General features: G+C 31.4%; 1 long non-coding RNA gene across 1 annotated transcript; it reads right to left on the bottom strand.

The window, feature by feature from the left end:
- Window positions 1-494: 494 nt before the first annotated feature.
- On the bottom strand, window positions 495-1895 carry LOC128283730 (uncharacterized). The gene is made up of 3 exons (XR_008274137.1): window positions 1617-1895; window positions 1246-1343; window positions 495-984 (listed from the first exon to the last, which is right to left on the bottom strand). It is a non-coding gene; the product is annotated as an uncharacterized LOC128283730 (long non-coding RNA).
- Window positions 1896-9183: the final 7288 nt, after the last annotated feature.

Raw genomic sequence — 9183 nt, 5'->3', positions numbered from 1 at the left:
TTCCCAAAAATTGGGGCGTTACAAAATTTGCCTATGATTGCTACTATTATCTAAACTTAGGCATACCGTCACTAAATTTTTTTGTAAATTTGCCTATAATTCAAATATGTTCAATTATATTGAATTGTAGGCAAATTTGGCAAAAGTTTTCCCTTCTTTTTGTAAACATTTTGGCCTTAATATATGAAAGAAGTTTAATGCTGACCAATGTGTTTTTGTCTTTTCTTTTCCATCTGTTTTATTTTTTGTCTTTTTTTCCATCCGTTTTATCTCTTGTAACATATAAGCATTGATCCATGCAATGTAAGAAAATAAAAAACAATAACTAAATACTCTTTCAAGTTTTAAAAGAAGATTAAACATTCAGAAAATCAAATGAAATGAAAAACAAATATGTGAGAATACCATACCATTACAACAACCAAATACTCTCCCATTACAATTTGTCCTTCAACTTTCAAGTCTGTAAGCAAACTTTTACTCTTTACAAACCATTACATTTAAGACCTTTAGCTTCCACTAACCATTAAAGAATAACAAAATAGTATACCAGCAGCTACATAAGTTGGTTTTCAATGCTAACAACAACAACATTAGCTATCGCATAAACTGGTTCAGGGTTTAAAAAATAGCAACAATATTACAAATACAAGCACCAAAACCCATGTTTTTCTCTCCCTCCTCCTTGCATCCTATAATGTCCTCACTTTTTTCAAAAGAACTAACAACAAAATTCGTGAACGGGTTGTCAATGGTGGATCAAAGCTGGTGAAAAAATGGCATGGTTTTTGAAGCCTACTCCCAAACTTCTTACATCTAGAAAACCTCCTACCTGGGTTGTCATTAGACCAAGACGTGTTTAATTTGGATGGGTTTCCACAATAGCACATTGTAATCATGGTCGACATCTCCATTTTTTCTCTTCTCCTCCTCCTCGTCCTCTTCTTTTTCTTCTTCTTCTTCTTCTTTTTCTTCTTCTACTTCCTGTAATAGGCCCAATTCGCCCGGCCCATAATAAAACCAAAAGTAAGTTACAATAAATAAATAATTCCATAATGTCCAAATCTTTACAAACCATCAGTCCCAAATAATAATATTAAAAGTAGCCCAAATACATTTTCTAACCCAATTGAACAAAATCCCTTAACCCAATTACATAAAATTTGGCCCAATTAAACAAATCCAATAGCCCAAACCCGAGGCCCAATACACCCCAAAAAAAAAGAGTACAGCAGATGAGAGCACCAGAAGCTTTTGGAATAGGCCAGAGAGTTGGGGCTCCTACAAGTGGCTCCTCGCACGGCCTCCTTCGCACGTCTCCTCGCTCCTCCGTACGGCCGAGTCTGCACAGGAATACACGAGAAGAAGCAGTAATAGAATATACAACCAAATGACAGAAGGAAAATATAATTTTTATTTTTCATTTATTCTGTAAATCTAGCTATAAAAAGTCATTATCTGTACCTTGATTTTTTACGCACACTACGCAAATCTAATACTAAGAATAAAAGAATTAGAAGGTGATTTAAAATTTTTTATATTCCGTCTTCAATATTTTTTTTACATATATCTTTTTTTTTAGTTTTTTTTTTAAAAAAGAAAAACGAGAAAGTTACCTTCATGAATACATCAGTGAGATCCCTTGTCCTCTCTGTCGAAATCGTGGCTAGAAATGCGGATACAAAAGTGAGAATGGTCTTTGAGTGTTGATTCTGATGGAAATAAAGGCTGCTTCCATACCTCTCACCAATTTTAATGGTGAATTGGTGACAAAATGGCCTTAGAAATTGAAGGTTGCTGAGTCAAAACCCTAAACAATTGGATGTTTGGCTTGCGTTTTGAAGGAATGGCTAATCCTGCGCGTCAACCCGTTCAAAGACCTAGATCTGCGCTTTTGCGCTTAAAATGGGTTATTTTGCAATAGGTCCTCCCCCTTTTGTGCTGTGTTCCAATTAGTCCCTGTTTGTGTCTCACCTTTTTTTTAATTTCTCCTAAAAATTTGCGTGTTTTTGCAATTGAGTCTACGCTGCAACACTGTGTTTTGGGGCTTGGACTATTCTCAATTCTAATCCCTATACATTCACGCGCATCACACATTAATCCTATTTGTAATTATTTTATTTGTGAATTGACCCTTTTGTTTTAATTTTGTTTTAATTAAGCTTTATCCTCTGTTCTAGTCACTGTATATTTGCTCTCTATTACGTGCTGGATTATATGTTGGGATATTTTAATGATTTCGGCTCTTTTATTCTATCATTTTAATAATTTGTATATTTTTTGCAATAAAGCTCATTTTAATTTATTATGCTATTAATTATATGTTATTTTGTAATTTCTTTTGAAGTTATTTACATATTTTAATGTTTATATTTCTTGAAATTCATTTATTTTATGTGTCATTTAAGTTATCCTTAAGCATATATTTTTGTATTTATATTTAATCCACATACGTTATTAAAGCCATGTTATTTTTAAATATATAGCTTTTTAAATTTGTACCTAGTTGTTTTTAGTTTTATTAAATGTATAGTATATGATAAAATTAAGTTAATTGTATAATTCATTTTTTCATGTTATTTTAATATTCAATTATTTCTAAATTTTCTTCACATATACATAACTCATATTCAATTATTTTACTATAGTCTACATTATTGATTTCATATTCATATTTCTTTTATGCATTTTTTCCCTTTAAAATTATTCATGCGTATAATGCGTTTCGGACAAATAAAATACGTTATAAAGAATTAATTGGTGAGTTGGATATTCGGGAATCAAAAAATCGTTAATTTGCAAATTTTGAATTAGTCGATTTATTAAATTTTCATTTTGATGTACTTAACTATGTAATAGCCCAAATTTGACCGGGCTTAAATAAACCAAATAAATAAATAAATAATTGTTTATTTAACAATCCACAGTCCATTTACAAACCAAGGCCCATTAAGCCCAAAAAAACCTCAGACCCATTACACAAACGGACCAGTAACCTAATTACAACAGACCCACAAACAAACCCAGAATTAAAGAGGCCCAACTGGCCCAAACTGTTATAGACCCAGGCAGGAAACCCTAGGGTTTCTGCCTTCCCGCGCCGCAAGCAGAAGATTCTAGAAGCCATCCCAACAGACGCGTCGTTCCAGCAAGGCTACAATCCCAATGCCGAGTCATGCCGAGATTAGCACCACCATTAGACCGTTAGGCCTTCATCTTTGCCGGATTTTTCGCGAGTATCTGTAAAGAGAGAAAGAACCATAACAGCAGCAAACCGAAACAAAAATGGAAAGAAATAAAAAGGTTTCTTTCCCAGTTTATGTAATAGCAATAGTGGCTATAAAAGCCCGAATCGAAACAATGTAAAGACACGATTTTTTTTGACAGAAGAGAAATATACTTACATATATTCGTTCAGAGAAATACAAACAGTCTCTAAAAGGTGATTTAATTGTGTACCTTGTTCTTATTTTAGCATGCATATATAAATCGTCCTAAGCAGAGATTGTTGAGGTTTTAAAAAAGGAAAGGAAGTTACCTGTATTACACTTGAAAAGGGAAGGGTTTTTAACCCTCCGACCACCGTGCGTGGCGACGCGTAAAGCGCGTGGAAACCAGTGGACGAAGACTCCACAGAACTCTGATGGCCGACCTCTAGTCCTCTTCAGAGGATTTTGTCTTCTTTTTTTTTTCTAAAACGATGTCTCAAATGATTTTTAAGCTTTAGTTTTGGCTTATATAGCCGTAACAAAACGGCATCGTTTTAGCTTAGCCTGATAAGCTTAAAACGACGACGTTTTAGACCCCCAGGATCCGCGCGTTGACCCGATTACCCGGGGAGGATCCGCGTGTTTTTGAGGATTAGGTTAATTACCCAATTAGACCCTCTATCCTTTTTTGTTTACAATTTATTTTATTTTATTTATGATTCAGCCCTGATATTTCGTTTAGGTTTTAATTTAGTCCCCACAGTGACTGTTTGAAGTCCCAGATTAAAACGCAGTCGTTTTGGGAATAAGGCAATTTGCCCAATGAGTCCCTTTTGTTTTATGCACGTTCTAATCAGGGCCTTAATTCAGTTTTATTTTTTTAAATTCATCCCTGTGATTTTGCTGAATTCTGAATTTAACCCTACATATTATTTCTATTATTATTATATATAAAACTTTTTTAAAATCTTATTTTTATATTATATTATCTAATTATTTTATTATATTTTATTGTTATTTATTATATATCACTTTTTACAAATTATTATTATTATTTTACATTATTATTATACTTTACTTGTATTATATACTTATTAATCATTTTTATATATTGTTCTTACATATATACTTTTATTATTTTCTGTTATATCTATTATATTTCTTATTTTATATATATTTAAATTATATTTTATTATAAAACATTTATTATTTTTATATTACTTATTATTTTATTTTTATACATGTTATATATATCATATATTATCTATTATATTATTTATGTTTATATCATTCATTATATTACTTGAATTTTAAAATTAAATAAATTAAATTATATTTTTATTTCATATTATACACATATTAAACTATTAATTATTTACTTATTATGTATTATTTTATTTTAAAATGATATTTTTATATTATGTGTTATTTTATAAATTCTTTTACATGTTTTTATTTTATATTTCTTTACCCGATATATTTTATATATTATTACTATTCTTTTACAAATATTTTGTTATTATATCTCGTACATTGTATAGCAAATACTATTTTAAGATTATTATTAAATATTATGTTTTTATTTTGCGTTATATGTATATTCATTAATAATAACCCATTTCATTTTATATATTGCATATATCATATGTTATTTTATATTTATTATTGGATATTATATTTCATGAATATGTACATTGATATTGCATTACTCTTTTTATATATCATGCATTATTTAATTATTACTTTGTATGTTTGTATGTTTATTCTTTCTCAATACATGCTATATATATCTTTGTATGCATATTGTTAATATTTGCTATATATATTATTTTTATATGTATGTATCTAATGCACGATCTTTATATTATTACCATTACTTTGTTTAAATGCATGTATTATTTACCTACTACAATAATATGTTACTATGTATGATTTATAATGTAATATAATTCCTCACACATCATTTTTTTTTTTAAAAAAGGCTCCAAAGTTTTCAAAAAAAATATAAAAGCAATGCTTGATGTTTGGAAATTTCGAGAAAGTAGTGCCCTAACTTATTGGGTTGCGACTCTTCTCATCGAGCTCGAATAATCAAGTACCCTTCTAAGTTTTTAAAGGTTTTCAAAATGTAAGCAACTGTCTTGGAATTGCAAAGCAATATGTCCTAACTTACTGGATGTAGCGTTTTGTTGTTTCGCGATAGGGATTTCTAAAAAGCTTAATGTCAACATTTTTGATACAAGCGAGCCCAAATTTTCAAAATCAAAATATTTTAAAGAGGATTATATCTTAAAATTTTTAAATTTTCGACATTAAAGACACTTGATAATCAATTAGGTACCAATTTTTGGGCGTTACGAGGGTGCTAACCCTTCCTCATATGTAACCGACTCCCGAACCCGTTCTTTTGATTTCGTAGACCAAAACCGATAATTTTAAAACAAAAATGTTTTAAAGGTGATCCAATCACACCTAAAAAGATTGGTGGCGACTCCCGTTTTTCATTTTTAAAGTCGATTCCCATTTTCAAAAACTCGATTTTAAAAAGGGTCTCGACAAACTATATTTTAAATCATACTATTTATTTATTGTATACACTCTCATATTTTATTATCCTTAAGAATGTATTATTTATATGTGCCACCAATTCAAATCAATTCGTTACGTGTAAAATTATGTTATATGTCATTTGTTTCAAAATTCCTTTTAAAATATAGTGTTATAAATGCACATCACTAGATTTAGGTAATTTATAAATATAGTTTTTTATCTTTTACGTACATGGTTATATTTTTAAAATTTGTTATATGTATAATTTATATATTTACTTAATTTTTCATACATTATTAATTTCATGTTATTTTTTACAAATAATTATTTCTAAATTTATTTATATATACATGCTTTATGAATTTGTTATGCACATTATATCCTATCATGTGTTTTTTAAATATATTTTATATGTTATTTAAGCTACCATGCATATTGTCAATTTTTAAAATTTGTGTTTAGAATATTTTGCATATTACTCGATTCAAATGTTTTATTCTACAATTTTTATTTCAAATAATTATATATCCCTAGCTTTCAACAAACTTGTCAACTTATGTTATGTGTTAATTAATTCAACATTATTTTGAAAATGTCCTATACTATATTGACTTCTAATTCCATTTTATTTTGTACATATTTTGTGGATCGTTTTATATTGTGCGATGTTAATTATTGTTGTATACTATTTTTGTATTGATTGTTCACCATCCATGTAGCACCCCAAACCCGGCCCAGAAGTTATGGCCGGATCCAGCATGCCACATCAAAAACGTAAAAAAAAAATTCATTCTAAGTCCAGAAAATCGTACTTGATGTTCAAAAGATTAATTCATTAAGGGTTAAGGTGAATGGAAGCTGTGCACCAGGTAGGAAACCGGAAAAGAGGTGGTGAGTCCATCGGACTGCTTAAGTACCAAGCTCTCTTCGGATCCAATCCTAGACATGCATACCGCCATTGCCACACCTTAACGTCATGGATATTTCTAGGAAACCGATTTGATTAAGTCATTTTTAGGAAAAGTGATTAATTTTAGAAAATACTTTCATTGCGGAAGCTTTGCTTGTTGTCGTGTTATTTTGAAATCAACTGTTGTTTTTGAAAACGCGCCCTAAAGCTATCCAATTTCAACAGTTAAAATAAGTATTACCTATCTTAGTAACACATATTAAAACCATCAAAAATAATTAAGTGGCCTTATTACATTTAAAAGCCCAAAAACTTCAAACGTAAATAAAAGGATGTCCAGTTCACCAGAAGAAAATCAAACTTTCGAGCGGTGGCCACTCCGAATTCCCTCACGACTCCAAGCCCACTATGGTTGGGGATTTCTGCGTGGATGAATATAAAAGGTGAGTTTGGGAAACTCGTGTGTAAGGAAAACCCATTCAAAGCCCAAGTCAGCTCAAGCCTATTGGGCCTAAGTCCATTCAGTAACAATGATATGGAGAGCCCTTTTCAGATTACAATAAACCGGGCCTTAGCCCTTATTCAGATAAAAAGATGGCCCATAGGCCCATTTCAAAATACATGCAACATCAAGTAAACATATACAAGCCCATTTGGGAGACTACTCAACCCACCAACCACTACATTCCACCCGTACCAGCCATACACTCCATGTGGGAATAGCTCAACCCACCTAGCCCAACACTCCATTTTGACCTTTGCCGCTCGATTATCGATAAATTGAGGCAAAGCCTCTAGTACGTGGACAAGCCACTTTCGATGCTTCCTCCGTCAATATCCCATCCCATGCATCGATAATAACAACATGGCATGCGTAAATAACAACATCAAACATGCATTTAGGTCAATTTAACCTAGAGGTATTTGGTAATTTATCTCCTAGGGGTAAAACTGTAAATTTTCCACTTTTAAAGGTATTTCAGTAATTTATCTATTTTAGGGTTTTTCATGCATATTCCTACCTTTCACGTACTAACAGAATCACGTACCGAGGGTTCTTACCGAATTGGGCCCGTTGGCCCATCATTTCAATTTTGGCCTATTAAGCCCAAAAATATCGAGGGCACAGAAATCATGCACTTTGCAGTCCAAACATTGCAGCTTACCAAAAACATTAATCGATTTACCTCACGAGCATTCGCACACTCGCAAATCTACAAAATATCGGTTTTCGGCATTTCAGCTTTTCGGCTTTTGCCGATCTAGACTAAGAAAGAGGGTGTTAGTTACACACTGCTTTGCGACGATATCTTGTGAGATCCACACACGAACCGCCTACAATTGGATTACTAACACGTTAATCTAACTATTCAAATACAAACTACATATTAACCCCTTACAATATTCGGCCAACCACACCTACAGATCATTGTAAGCTTATAAGAAAATAATAAGCAACTCATTAACAAATTTTTGTCAATGTTTACCACATAATCATAATTTCACTGCAAGCTATCTTCCTGAGCAACAGTTACTAAATCATTTATAACTGGAGCTACGAAACTCCAAATCAAGTTCCGTTAATTTTCCTTGAAAATAGACTCATATATCTTCTATCAATAAAATTTTCAGAATTTTTGGTTTATCCAATCAATACCAGATTTTTCTCAAAGCTTCCCATGTTTCACTGTTTGACTAATCTGACCACTCTTCATTACGAATCAAATTTCTCATTGTACAGAATTCAAAATATGTTCTTGTTTATTTCATTAGAAACTAGACTCAATAAGCTTTAATTAAATAATTTATTCAGCTTCTAATTCATCTCCCATAGTTTATGGTGATTTTCCAAAGTCACGTTACTGCTGCTGTCCCAAGCAGATTTATTACCAAATCACTCTTTCATACACCTATCTTGCATGCATGTTATTTAAACATGTATATCACCAATCAATCATCACATATCTATGATTTTTACTTAAGCATAATCTCCATTTCATCATTTCAAAGCACAACATGTTAGCCGATTTTTCCCTTTAGCATCTAAGGCACATGCATGCTCATTTGTTTGGCTCAACTTCACATATCTTCCATTTTCATCAAAAGAACATGAAACAACAACCATTTCCTTCATTTTAATTCATGACCAAATGCTCACAACAGAACTAAAATCAAAATATACTTCAAGAGTTAAGGTAGAATCAAGAAGAACTCATGAACCTCAAAATAGAAGCAAGGTACCAAGAACTTACCTTCAATTTTCCTCCTCCTAATGACCGAATACTCAAGAGCTTTCTCCTCTCCTTTCTCTTCTCTAACTTTCAGCTATGATGAACAAAGATGGACAAAACTTTGTTCTTTTCACCCCTTTTTCTTTTAATAAAACTTCATATTTCATCCATTTAATTCTTTAATACAAAAGACATGATATTCTTATCATGAAACATTTACCTAACCCATTATCATGAAACATTTACCTAACCCATTATCATGAAACATTTACCTAACCCATTA

The sequence above is a fragment of the Gossypium arboreum genome, chromosome 11 (genome assembly GCF_025698485.1).
Source record: "Gossypium arboreum isolate Shixiya-1 chromosome 11, ASM2569848v2, whole genome shotgun sequence".
NCBI classification, from domain to species: Eukaryota; Viridiplantae; Streptophyta; class Magnoliopsida; order Malvales; family Malvaceae; genus Gossypium; species Gossypium arboreum.
Note: the sequence above shows the minus strand (reverse complement) of the source record. Positions and strands in the feature narration are given on the sequence as shown.